This window comes from Arachis stenosperma, chromosome 2 (assembly GCF_014773155.1).
Source record: "Arachis stenosperma cultivar V10309 chromosome 2, arast.V10309.gnm1.PFL2, whole genome shotgun sequence".
NCBI classification, from domain to species: Eukaryota; Viridiplantae; Streptophyta; class Magnoliopsida; order Fabales; family Fabaceae; genus Arachis; species Arachis stenosperma.
The window spans coordinates 37117229-37128930 of NC_080378.1; the positions used below are offsets into that span (position 1 = coordinate 37117229).

Genomic DNA, 11702 nt, shown 5'->3' on the forward strand with positions numbered 1-11702 from the left:
ATTCGAGAATGGTTCAAATAATAATACAAGACTTTCATCTTATCATTTAATTTCTATCCCAATCTCTTTCTTTTTCATGATAATTTTGATACAATTTTAATTTCTTATATGTATTTTTTCTGGTGAGTGTGAGTGTGTGAGTGGGTTTTTCCTTTTTCAGGTATTGATGAAGAGAGGAAGAGCAACTATTCAGAGAAGGAGGCATGCACCATCAAGAAAAGCAAAACAGGTTCAATTTCTTAAACTTTGATATATATCACCTTGGACCACACCATTCCCAAACCCCAAACCCCTCCAAATTGGTAAAAGATAAAATGAATTTTTGAATACAGCTTTTCTACTGCTGCCAACATTTCTTGCTGAGAAATTTTTTGCATTTTCTTTTTGGCCTCAGGTTTCAAGAAATTGTATTATTTAATAATACAAATACTTTATTTAATGGGGCTTTAGGATTGTGCAGACACTGTGATTGGGAACTTGCACTTGAGAGGGATAAGTGGTGGAGAAAAGAGAAGGGTTAGCATTGCCTTGGAGATCTTAATGAGGCCTAGATTGCTCTTCCTTGATGAACCTACAAGTGGACTTGACAGGTTCACATACCCTTGGTTTTACTTCTTGTTGGCATCCAATTGTGCTTGTTTTCACGCCAATTCTCCACCACTGGGCCAATTCTCCACCTGGTAGGTTTCTAAGCTATTGAATATCCTTCATGATGTTGGTATCTCTGACTACCACCGCTTTGATTTACATTATTGATTGTCATTATTATTACCTTTATTATTTAAGCTTTTTGTACTTATTATTGGTTTTGGGGCACTTAACATTGCCCAAAGATCTGTTATTTCCATTCCCTAACCTGCTCCTGATGCTGAATGAGTAACATAGAAATCAAAGAACTATTGATGATCAAAACATAGATGGGCTAAAGAATTTTGATTTGCAGGTACTAAGGAGACTATTGGACTTTGGCAAGAAACTTCCTTCTCTTGATGCTCTTCTCATCAATGGGCAAAGAGATTCTGCTGTCTTTACCGGTCAAGCAGGTAATAACTAATTATTAATTAACCATCTCTCCATCTCCATTAATATTCACTATTTGAAACTAAATAAAACTTAAATCAACTATATTTATTTGCAGGAAAGACTTACAAATCAAAGTGTCCAATGTTGGGTTAACGACATCAATCAACTTCAGGATTCAAGGCCACTCATTGAAACTGATTGAAGTTGAAGGTGCTCACATATTACAGGACACATATGAGTCTCTTGATATTCATGTGGGTCAATCAGTGGTATAGTTGAACAATACACTTTGAGTTTATATTTTGAATTATAATTGATGTATCAACACACTTTGATGTATGGTTGTTACTTATTATTATAGTTGATGTATCAATACACTTTGTTTATGTTTTGAATTATATTGACTTCCTGTTTATAGTACTTTTCTTTTAGTTTGATAATACGATTAATTTGTTTATTTTTTGAAATATTATAAATATTCGAATACAAATTAGATAAAAATTTATATTAAATTTATATTTATTTTGTATAAAAACAAGTTTATTTTGCAATGAAAAAATCCAAAAAAAATTATTTTACCTTACTGACGAATTTACAGATGGATTTTCTATCTGTAATCAGAGTGAGATGATTTTCCAAGGCTCAAATTACAGACGGAAAATTCGTCGGAAAATCCGTCTGTAATTACCGACGAAAAATCCGTCGAAAAATCCGTCTGTAATTACAGACAGAAAATTCGTCAAAAAATCCATCTGTAATTACTGATGAAAAATCTGTCGGAAAGTTCGTCGTCTTCAGGAAATGGATGGAGAATTTACAGAGGGAAAATCCGTTGGTAACTGGTGAAAATCCGTCGGTAATTTTCCGACGGAAAAAAATCCGTCGGTAAATAATTTCCGACGAGACTTTTATAGAGGGACAAAATCCGTCGGTAATTTCGTCGGTAACCAAAAATCCGTCTGTAATAAAGGATAAATCTGTCCGTATTAATCCATTTTCTAGTTGTGCGTCCCGACTCCCTTCCCAGCGTATTGTCTTCATCTTTGGGCTTAAAACTGGGCCAAAATTAGCCCAGAAATTGCCCCCAGTATATTCCTTTAATTACAGCACGTGACGCTCGTCACGCGTACGCGTCAGCCATGCGTACGCGTCGGTGGGCTCTGCACTGGCCACACTGGTGCACGAAATTGCAATCACACTTTTGCAATCCGCACAACTAACCAGCAAGTGCACTGGGTCGTCCAAGTAATACCTTACGTGAGTAAGGGTCGAATCCCACGGAGATTGTTGGCTTGAAGAACGCTATGATTATCTTATTATTCTAAGTCAGGATATAATATCAATAATAATTTTTAGTTTTAATTGTAAAAAGTAAAAGAGCATGAAATAAATACTTATTATGCAGTAATGGAGAATATGTTGGAGTTTTGGAGATGCTTTGTCCTCTGAATTCCTGCAACATAATGCTTTCTCACTTTCATAAATGCAAGGCTCCTTCCATGGCAAGCTGTATGTAGGGAATCACCGTTGTCAATGGCTACTTCCCATCCTCTCAGTGAAAATGGTCCAAATGCTCTGTCACAGCACGGCTAATCATCTGTCGGTTCTCGATCATGTCGGAATAAGATCCATTGATCCTTTTGTGTCTATCACTACGCCCAACACTTGCGAGTTTAAAGCTCGTCACAGTCATCCAATCCTTGAATCCTACTTGGAATACCACAGACAAGGTTTAGACCTTCTGGATTCTCAAGGATGCCGCCAATGGATTCTAGCTTATACCACGAAGATTCTGATTAAGGAATCTAAGAGATACTCATTCAATCTAATGTAGAATGGAGGTGATTGTCAGGCACACGTTCATGGATTGAGGAAGGTGATGAGTGTCACGGATCATCACCTTCTTCATAGTGAAGCACGAATGAACATCTTAGATAGGAACAAGCGTGTTTGAATGAAAAACAGAAATAATTGCATTAATTCATCGAGACGCTGCAAAGCTACTCACCCCCAATAATGGAGTTTAGAGACTCATGCCATCAAAAGGTACAAAGTTAAGATCTAAAAATGTCATGAGATGCAAAATAAATCTCTAAAAGTTGTTTAAATACTAAACTAGTAGCCTAGGTTTACAGAAAATGAGTAAGCTAAGATGAATAGTGCAGAAATCCACTTCTGGGGTCCACTTAGTGTGTGCTGGGGCTGAGACTTAAGCTTCTCATGTGCCTGGGCTGTTTTTGGAGTTGAACGCCATGTTGTAACCTATTTCTGGCGTTGAACTCCAACCTGCAACCTGTTTCTGGCGATGAACGCTAGACTACAACATGGAACTGGCGTTGAACGCCAGTTTACGTCGTCTATCTTCGCGCAAAGTATGGACTATTATATATTGCTGGAAAGCCCTGGATGTCTACTTTCAAACCCAATTGAGAACGCGCCAATGGGACTCTTGTAACTCCAAAAAATCTATTCCGAGTGCAGAGAGGACAGAATCCAACAACATCAGCAGTCCTTTTTCTGCCTGAATCAGATTTTTGCTCTGCTCCCTCAATTTCAGTCAGAAAATACCTGAAATCACAGAAAAATACACAAACTCATAGTAAAGTCCAGAAATATGATTTTTGCCCAAAAACTAATAAAAATCTACTAAAAACTAACTAAAACATACTAAAATCTACATGAAATTACCCCCAAAAAGCGTATAAAATATCCGCTCATCACAACACCAAACTTAAACTGTTGCTTGCCCCCACGTAACTAGATAAATAAAATAGGATAAAAAAAAATTAAGAAGCAATGATATCTCAGAGTTTTAAGTGAAGCTCAGATTCCAATTAGATGAGCGGGACTAGTAGCTTTTTGCTTCTGAATAGTCTTGGCATCTCACTTTATCCTTTGAAATTCAGAGTGATTGGCATCCATAGGAATTAAGAATTTAGATAGTATTATTGATTCTCCTAGTTTAGTATGTTGATTCTTGAACACAGTTACTTTATGAGTCTTAGCCGTGGCCATAAGCACTTTATTTTCCAGTATTACCATCGGATACATAAATGCCACAGACACATAACTGGGTGAACCTTTTCAGCTTGTGACTTAGCTTTGCTAGAGTCCCCAATTAGAGGTGTCCAGAGTTCTTAAGCACACTCCTTTGCTTTGGATCACGACTTTAACCACTCAGTCTCAAGCTTTTCACTTGGACCTGCATGCTCCTATCCATTGATGCTCAAAGCCTTGGATCCTGTTCACCCTTGCCTTTTGGTTTTAAGGGTTGTTGGCTTTTTCTTTTTCTTTATCCAATGATTCCTTTTTGTTTTTTTTCCTTTTTTTTCACTGCTTTTTCTTGCTTCAAGAATCAATTTCATGATTTTTCAAATCATCAATAATATTTCTCTTGTTCATCATTCTTTCAAGAGCCAATACTTTTAACATTCATGAAATTCAATATAAAAAGTATGCACTGTTCAGGCATTCATTTAGAAAACAAAAAGTATTGCCACCACATCTAAATAATTAGAATTTTTCTTATTAAGAACTCGAAAAAATAAATTGTCTCTTTATTCTAAAAATCTACTATTTTATTCATGTTTGATGATAATGCGAAAAATAAATTATAGCTTAATTGGAGATAAAATCAAAATAGATATACTAATTACTACTACTCCTATATAACTTCTAACGTAAATTCCTGTAAGAACAAATATCATAGAGTTAAAGTTAAAATTAGGACTCAACAACCTTTATTTTAGGAAGTGGATGTTCCTCTAGTCTGTGGGGTGCTTGGTCCTTCAAGAGATAATTTTTGACGCTTAAATTCCTTCAAGTCACGCCTTTGCTCTTCTTGTTCCCAAGCAATTTGCAAAGCATGCTATTTTGATTATTCTATTCTTCCTTTATTTGGTCCATAACTTCTTGCAACTTGGTAACATATGCTTCGAGATGCTCCCAGTATTCAATTTGAGGGATTTCTGAGAGGAATTCCTGTGCTCTCCTCTTAATGGGGTTATCCTGCACTTGTTGTTTTTTCATTGATATTTTGGTGATTGGTCGCTCAACTGAGATATACTCAGTTATTCCCATCTTCACTCTAGCATCTTTACATAGCATAGATATTAAGCTTGGATAAGCCAATTTAGCATCTTTGGAGTTCTTGTTTACAATTATGTAGAGTTCATGATGAGCGGATAATTTGTATGCTTTTTGGCATTGTTTTTAGTATGTTTTTAGTATCTTTTAGTTAGTTTTTAGTATATTTTTATTAGTTTTTAATTAAAATTCACTTTTCTGGACTTTACTATGAGTTTGTGTGTTTTTCTGTGATTTCAGGTAATTTCTGACTGAAATTGAGGGTCCTGAGCAAAAATCTGATCCAGAGACTGAAAAGGACTGCAGATGCTGTTGGATTCTGACCTTCCTGCACTCGAAGTGGATTTTCTGGAGCTATAGAAGCCCAATTGGCGCGCTCTCAACGGCATTGGAAAGTAGACATCCTGGGCTTTCCAGCAATATATAATAGTCCATACTTTGCCCAAGATTTGATGGCCCAAACCGGCGCTCAAAGTCACCTACTGAAATTCCAGCGTTAAACGCCGGAACTGGCATAAAATTTGGAGTTAAACGCCCAAACTGGCATGAAAGCTGGCGTTTAACTCCAGAAAAGGTCTCTACACGAAATTCCTTCATTGCTCAGCCCAAGCACACACCAAGTGGGCCCGGAAGTGGATTTTTCTGTCATTTACTCATTTCTGTAAACCTTAGGATACTAGTTTACTATTTATAGGATCTTTTGACATTGTATCCGTACCTTATGACCTCATAACATTTCTTACACGTTTTTTTCCACAGCATGAGTCTCTAAACCCCATGGTTGGGGGTGAGGAGCTCTGCTGTGTTTTGATGGATTAATGCAATTACTACTGTTTCTTATTCAATCATGCTTGCTTCCATTCTAAGATAACACTTGCCCTTAATTCGGATGGATGTGATGATCCGTGACAATCATCATCATTCTCAACTATGAACATGTGCCTGACAACCACCTCTGTTCTATCTTAGATTAAGTAGTTATCTCTTGGATTCTTTAATCGGAATCTTCGTGGTATAAGCTAGAACTGATGGCGGCATTCAAGAGAATCCGGAAGGTCTAAACCTTGTCTGTGGTATTTTGAGTAGGATTCAATGACTGGATGACTGTGACGTGCTTCAAACTCCTGAGGGCGGGGCGTTAGTGACAGACGCAAAAGAATCACTGGATTCTATTCCGGCCTGATTGAGAACCGACAGATGATTAGCCTATGCTGTGACAGAGCATCAGGGACGTATTTTCACTGAGAGGATGGGAGGTAGCCACTGACAATGGTGAAACCCTACATACAGCTTGCCATGGAAGGAGCCTTGCGTGTTTGATGAAGAAGACAGTAGGAAAGCAGAGATTCGGAAGATGGAGCATCTCCAAACCTCAGCCTATTCTCCATTACTGCAATACAAGTACCTTTTTCATGTTCTCTTGCTTTTTACAATCAATCCTGATAATTTCTGATATCCTGACTAAGACTTACAAGATAACCATAGCTTGCTTCAAGCCGACAATCTCCGTGGGATCGACCCTTGCTCACGCAAGGTATTACTTGGACGACCCAGTGCACTTGCTGGTTAGTTGTGCGGGATTGCAAAAGTGTGATTGCAATTTCGTGCACCAAGTTTTTGGCGCCGTTGCCGGGGATTGTTCGAGTTTGGACAACTGACGGCTTATCTTGTTGCTTAGATTAGGACTGTTTTATCTTTGTTGGTTTAGAGTCTTTTAGTTGAGTCTAGTTTCATATTTTAAGTTTGGTGTCAATTGCATGCTGTTGTTTTTCTTTTGATTTTCGAATTTTACTTGTTCTTAGTCCCTTTTTGATTCACAAAAGTTCTAAGTTTGGTGTCCTCTTTGTGTTTTTCCTTTAAAATTTTCGAAAAAAATTAGTGTTTGATTTTCTAAAATTTTAAGTTTGGTGTCTTTTTGTGTTTTTCTCTTTCCTCTTTTTAAGAATCAAATCTCTTTCATAAAAAAAAATTTTCAATCATATCTTTTTAATTGCTGTTTTCAAAACCTTTTTTTTACTAATTGATTCAGTTCTCAATTTGCTTTGATCTCATTGTCCATTTGATTTTCGAATTTTTTTATTTTATTTTCCTTTTTGTTTTATTTTATTTTATTTTAATTTTTCGGTTATTTCAAAAAAAAAATATATATATATATAAAAATAAGCAAAATTTATCTCTTTGCAATCATTACCATTTTCCTTTTGTCCATCATGGACTTAAGTGGAATTGATCAGTCCAGAAGGACTCTGGGGTCATATGCTAACCCCATTACAGCTGCATATGGGAGTAGCATCTGCACGCCCCCCATCAAAGCAAGTAGCTTTGAGCTAAATCCTCAACTCATTATCATAGTGCAGCAAAATTGCCAGTATTCCGGTCTTCCACAGGAAGAACCTACTGAGTTTCTGGCACAGTTCTTACAAATTGCTGACACAGTGCATGATAAAGATTCCTTTTGCAGAGGCACTTGAGCAAATACCTTCTTATGCTAAGTTCATGAAGGAAATCTTAAGTCATAAGAAGGATTAGAGAGAAACTGAAAAAGTGTTTCTCACTGAAGAATGCAGTGCAGTCATTCTAAAAAGCTTACCAGAAAAGCTTCAAGATCCTGGAAGCTTTCTGATACCATGCACATTGGAAGGCACTTGCACCAAGACAGCTTTATGTGATCTTGGAGCAAGCATCAATCTAATACCTGCATCCACTATCAGAAAGCTTGGGTTGATTGGAGAAGTCAAACCAACCAGGATATGCCTCCAACTTGCTGATGGCTCCATTAAACACCCATCAGGCATAATAGAGGACATGATTGTCAAGGTTGGGCCATTTGCCTTTCCAACTGACTTTGTGGTGCTGGAAATGGAGGAGCACAAAAGTGCAACTCTCATTCTAGGAAGACCTTTCCTAGCAACTGGACGAACTCTCATTGATGTACAAAAGGGAGAAGTAACCTTGAGAGTCAATGAGGAGGAGTTCAAGTTAAATGCTGTGAAAGCTATGCAGCATCCAGACACACCAGATGACTGCATAGGCGTTGACATTATTGATTCTCTGGTAGAAGAGATCAATATGGCTGAAAGCCTAGAATCAGAGCTTGAGGACATCTTCAAAGATGCTCAACCTGATCAAGAAGAACTAGAGGAAGTAAGGGAATTTTCGAAAATTCCTCAGGAGGAGGATAAACCTCCCAAACCTGAACTCAAACCTCTACCACCATCCCTGAAATATGCATTTCTGGGAGAGGGTGACACTTTTCCAGTGATTATAAGCTCTGCTTTAAATCCACAGGAAGAGGAAGCACTGATTAAAGTGCTAAGGACACACAAGACAGCTCTTGGGTGGTCCATAAGTGATCTCAAGGGCATTAGTCCAGCTAGATGCATGCACAAAATCCTGTTGGAGGATAATGCCAAACCAGTGGTCCAACCACAGAGGAGGCTAAATCCTGCCATGAAGGAGGTGGTGCAGAAAGAGGTCACTAAATTACTGGAGGCTGGAATTATTTATCCTATTTCCGATAGCCCCTGGGTGAGCCCTGTCCAAGTTGTTCCCAAAAAGGGAGGCATGACAGTGGTTCATAATGAAAAAAATGAACTAGTTCCTACAAGGACAGTCACAGGGTGGCGCATGTGTATTGACTACAGAAGACTCAATACAGCCACCAGAAAGGATCATTTTCCTTTACCATTCATAGACCAAATGCTAGAAAGACTAGCTGGTCATGATTATTACTGCTTTTTGGATGGCTATTCAGGCTACAACCAAATTGCAGTAGATCCTCAGGACCAAGAGAAAATAGCATTTACTTGCCCTTCTGGCGTGTTTGCTTACAGAAGGATGCCTTTTGGTCTGTGCAATGCACCTGCAACCTTTCAAAGGTGCATGCTCTTTATCTTCTCAGATATGGTAGAGAAATTTCTGGAAGTCTTCATGGATGACTTTTCAGTATATGGAGACTCATTCAGCTCCTGTCTTAACCACCTATCACTTGTCCTGAAAAGATGCCAAGAAACTAACCTGGTTTTAAACTGGGAGAAATGTCACTTTATGGTGACTGAAGGAATTGTTCTTGGGCACAAAATTTCAAGCAGGGGAATAGAGGTGGATAAGGCAAAGGTAGAGGTAATTGAAAAATTACCACCACCCACCAATGTTAAGGCAATCAGAAGCTTTCTGGGGCATGCAGGATTCTATAGAAGGTTTATCAAGGATTTTTCGAAAATTGCAAAACCTTTAAGTAACCTGCTAGCTGCTGACACGCCATTTGTGTTTGACACACAGTGTTTGCAGGCATTTGAGACCCTGAAAGCTAAGCTGGTCACAGCACCAGTCATCTCTGCACCAGATTGGGCATTACCATTTGAATTAATGTGTGATGCCAGTGATCATGCCATTGGTGCAGTGTTGGGACAGAGGCATAACAGACTTCTGCATGTCATTTATTATGCTAGCCGTGTTCTAAATGATGCACAGAAGAATTACACAACCACAGAAAAAGAATTACTTGCAATGGTCTATGCCATTGACAAGTTTAGATCCTACTTAGTGGGATCAAAGGTGATTGTGTACACTGACCATGCTGCTCTTAAATACTTACTCACAAAGCAGGATTCAAAACCCAGGCTTATAAGATGGGTGTTGCTTCTGCAAGAGTTTGATATAGAAATAAGAGACAGAAAAAGGACAGAAAATCAAGTAGCTGATCATCTGTCCAGAATAGAACCAGTAGCTGGGGCGTCCCTCCCTTCTACTGAGATCTCTGAGACTTTCCCAGATGAGCAACTCTTTGCCATCCAGGAAGCTCCATGGTTTGCAGACATTGCAAATTATAAAGCTGTAAGGTTCATACCCAAGGAGTACAGTAGTGTGCAAAGAAAGAAATTAATTTCAGATGCCAAGTATTACCTTTGGGATGAACCATATCTCTTTAAGAGATGTGCTGACGGAGTGATCCGCAGATGTGTACCCAGAGAAGAAGCACAAAGGATCCTATGGCACTGCCATGGATCACATTATGGAGGACATTTTGGAAGTGAGCGAACAGCCACTAAAGTTCTCCAGTGCGGCTTCTACTGGCCTACTCTCTACAAAGATTCCCGAGAGTTTGTGCGTAACTGTGACAGTTGCCAAAGAGCTGGTAACCTGCCTCACGGATATGCCATGCCTCAACAGGGGATATTAGAGATAGAATTGTTTGATGTATGGGGAATTGATTTCATGGGACCATTCCCACCATCATACTCAAACACTTATATTCTGGTGGCAGTGGACTATGTATCTAAATGGGTAGAAGCAATTGCTACACCCACTAATGATACCAAAACCGTACTGAAATTCCTCCAGAAAAATATTTTCAGTAGGTTTGGCGTCCCCAGAGTGCTAATCAGTGATGGGGGCACTCATTTCTGCAACAAACAGCTATACTCTGCTATGGTTAGATATGGAATTAGCCATAAAGTGGCAACTGCATATCATCCACAGACAAATGGGCAAGCTGAAGTCTCCAACAGAGAGCTAAAAAGAATCCTAGAACGGACTGTGATAGCCCGAAGAAAGGATTGGACAAAGAGCTTGGATGATGCTCTGTGGGCATACAGAACAGCATTCAAGACTCCTATAGGAACCTCTCCATACCAATTGGTGTATGGGAAGGCCTGTCATTTGCCTGTGGAACTGGAACACAAAGCCTACTGGGCAACCAGATTCCTAAACATGGATGCACAGTTAGCTGGTGAGAAAAGACTGCTCCAGCTAAATGAGTTAGAGGAGTTCAGACTCAATGCCTTTGAAAATGCAAAAATCTATAAGGAGAAGGCAAAGAAGTGGCATGACAAGAGATTGTCAACCAGAGTCTTTGAGCCAGGACAAAAAGTTCTGCTCTTCAACTCCAGGCTCAAACTGTTTCCAGGAAAACTCAAATCCCGGTGAAGGGGTCCGTATGTGATTACAGGAGTCTCACCATATGGATATGTTGAGCTTCAGGATACTGATTCTGACAGAAAGTTCATTGTAAATGGACAGAGAATCAAGCACTATCTTGAAGGAAATTTTGAGCAGGAATGCTCAAAACTGAGGCTTGAGTGATTCTCAGTAGAAGTCCAGCTAAAGACAGTAAAGAAGCGCTTGCTGGGAGGCAACCCAGTCATTAAAAGGTTGTATGATTAGTTCTTACAGAGGCAAGAATCAAAAATGAAGGAATTCACAGAGTTACAGAAGGATTCAGCTCAAAAAGCAGAGAAAATGAGCTTACTGGCGAAAAAATGCTAGTAAGGGGCATTTTGGGCGTTAAACGCCAGAATGGGTACCATTCTGGGCGTTTAACGCCAGGAATGGTGCCATTTTGGGCGTTAAACGCTAGAATGGACACCATTCTGGGCGTTTAACGCCAGGTGTGCAGCATCCTGGGCGTTTTGGAAAAACGCCCAGTGACAAAGGATTTCTGGCGTTTAACGCCAGCCAGGGCACCTGGCTGGGCGTTAAACGCCCAAAAGGGGTAGCAAATGGGCGTTAAACGCCAGAATGGGTGCCATTCTGGGCGTTTAACGCCAGAAAGGTGGGGGGACCACATTTTTGTTTTCAACTCAATTTTTCTC

At 39.2% G+C, this 11702-nt stretch overlaps 1 long non-coding RNA gene across 1 annotated transcript; it reads left to right on the forward strand.

The window, feature by feature from the left end:
* The first annotated feature begins 522 nt into the window (after nt 1–522).
* Nucleotides 523–1208, forward strand: LOC130960914 (uncharacterized). Its single transcript, XR_009079294.1, has 3 exons — nt 523–680; nt 944–1043; nt 1139–1208. It is a non-coding gene; the product is annotated as an uncharacterized LOC130960914 (long non-coding RNA).
* The last annotated feature ends 10494 nt before the right edge of the window (nt 1209–11702 follow it).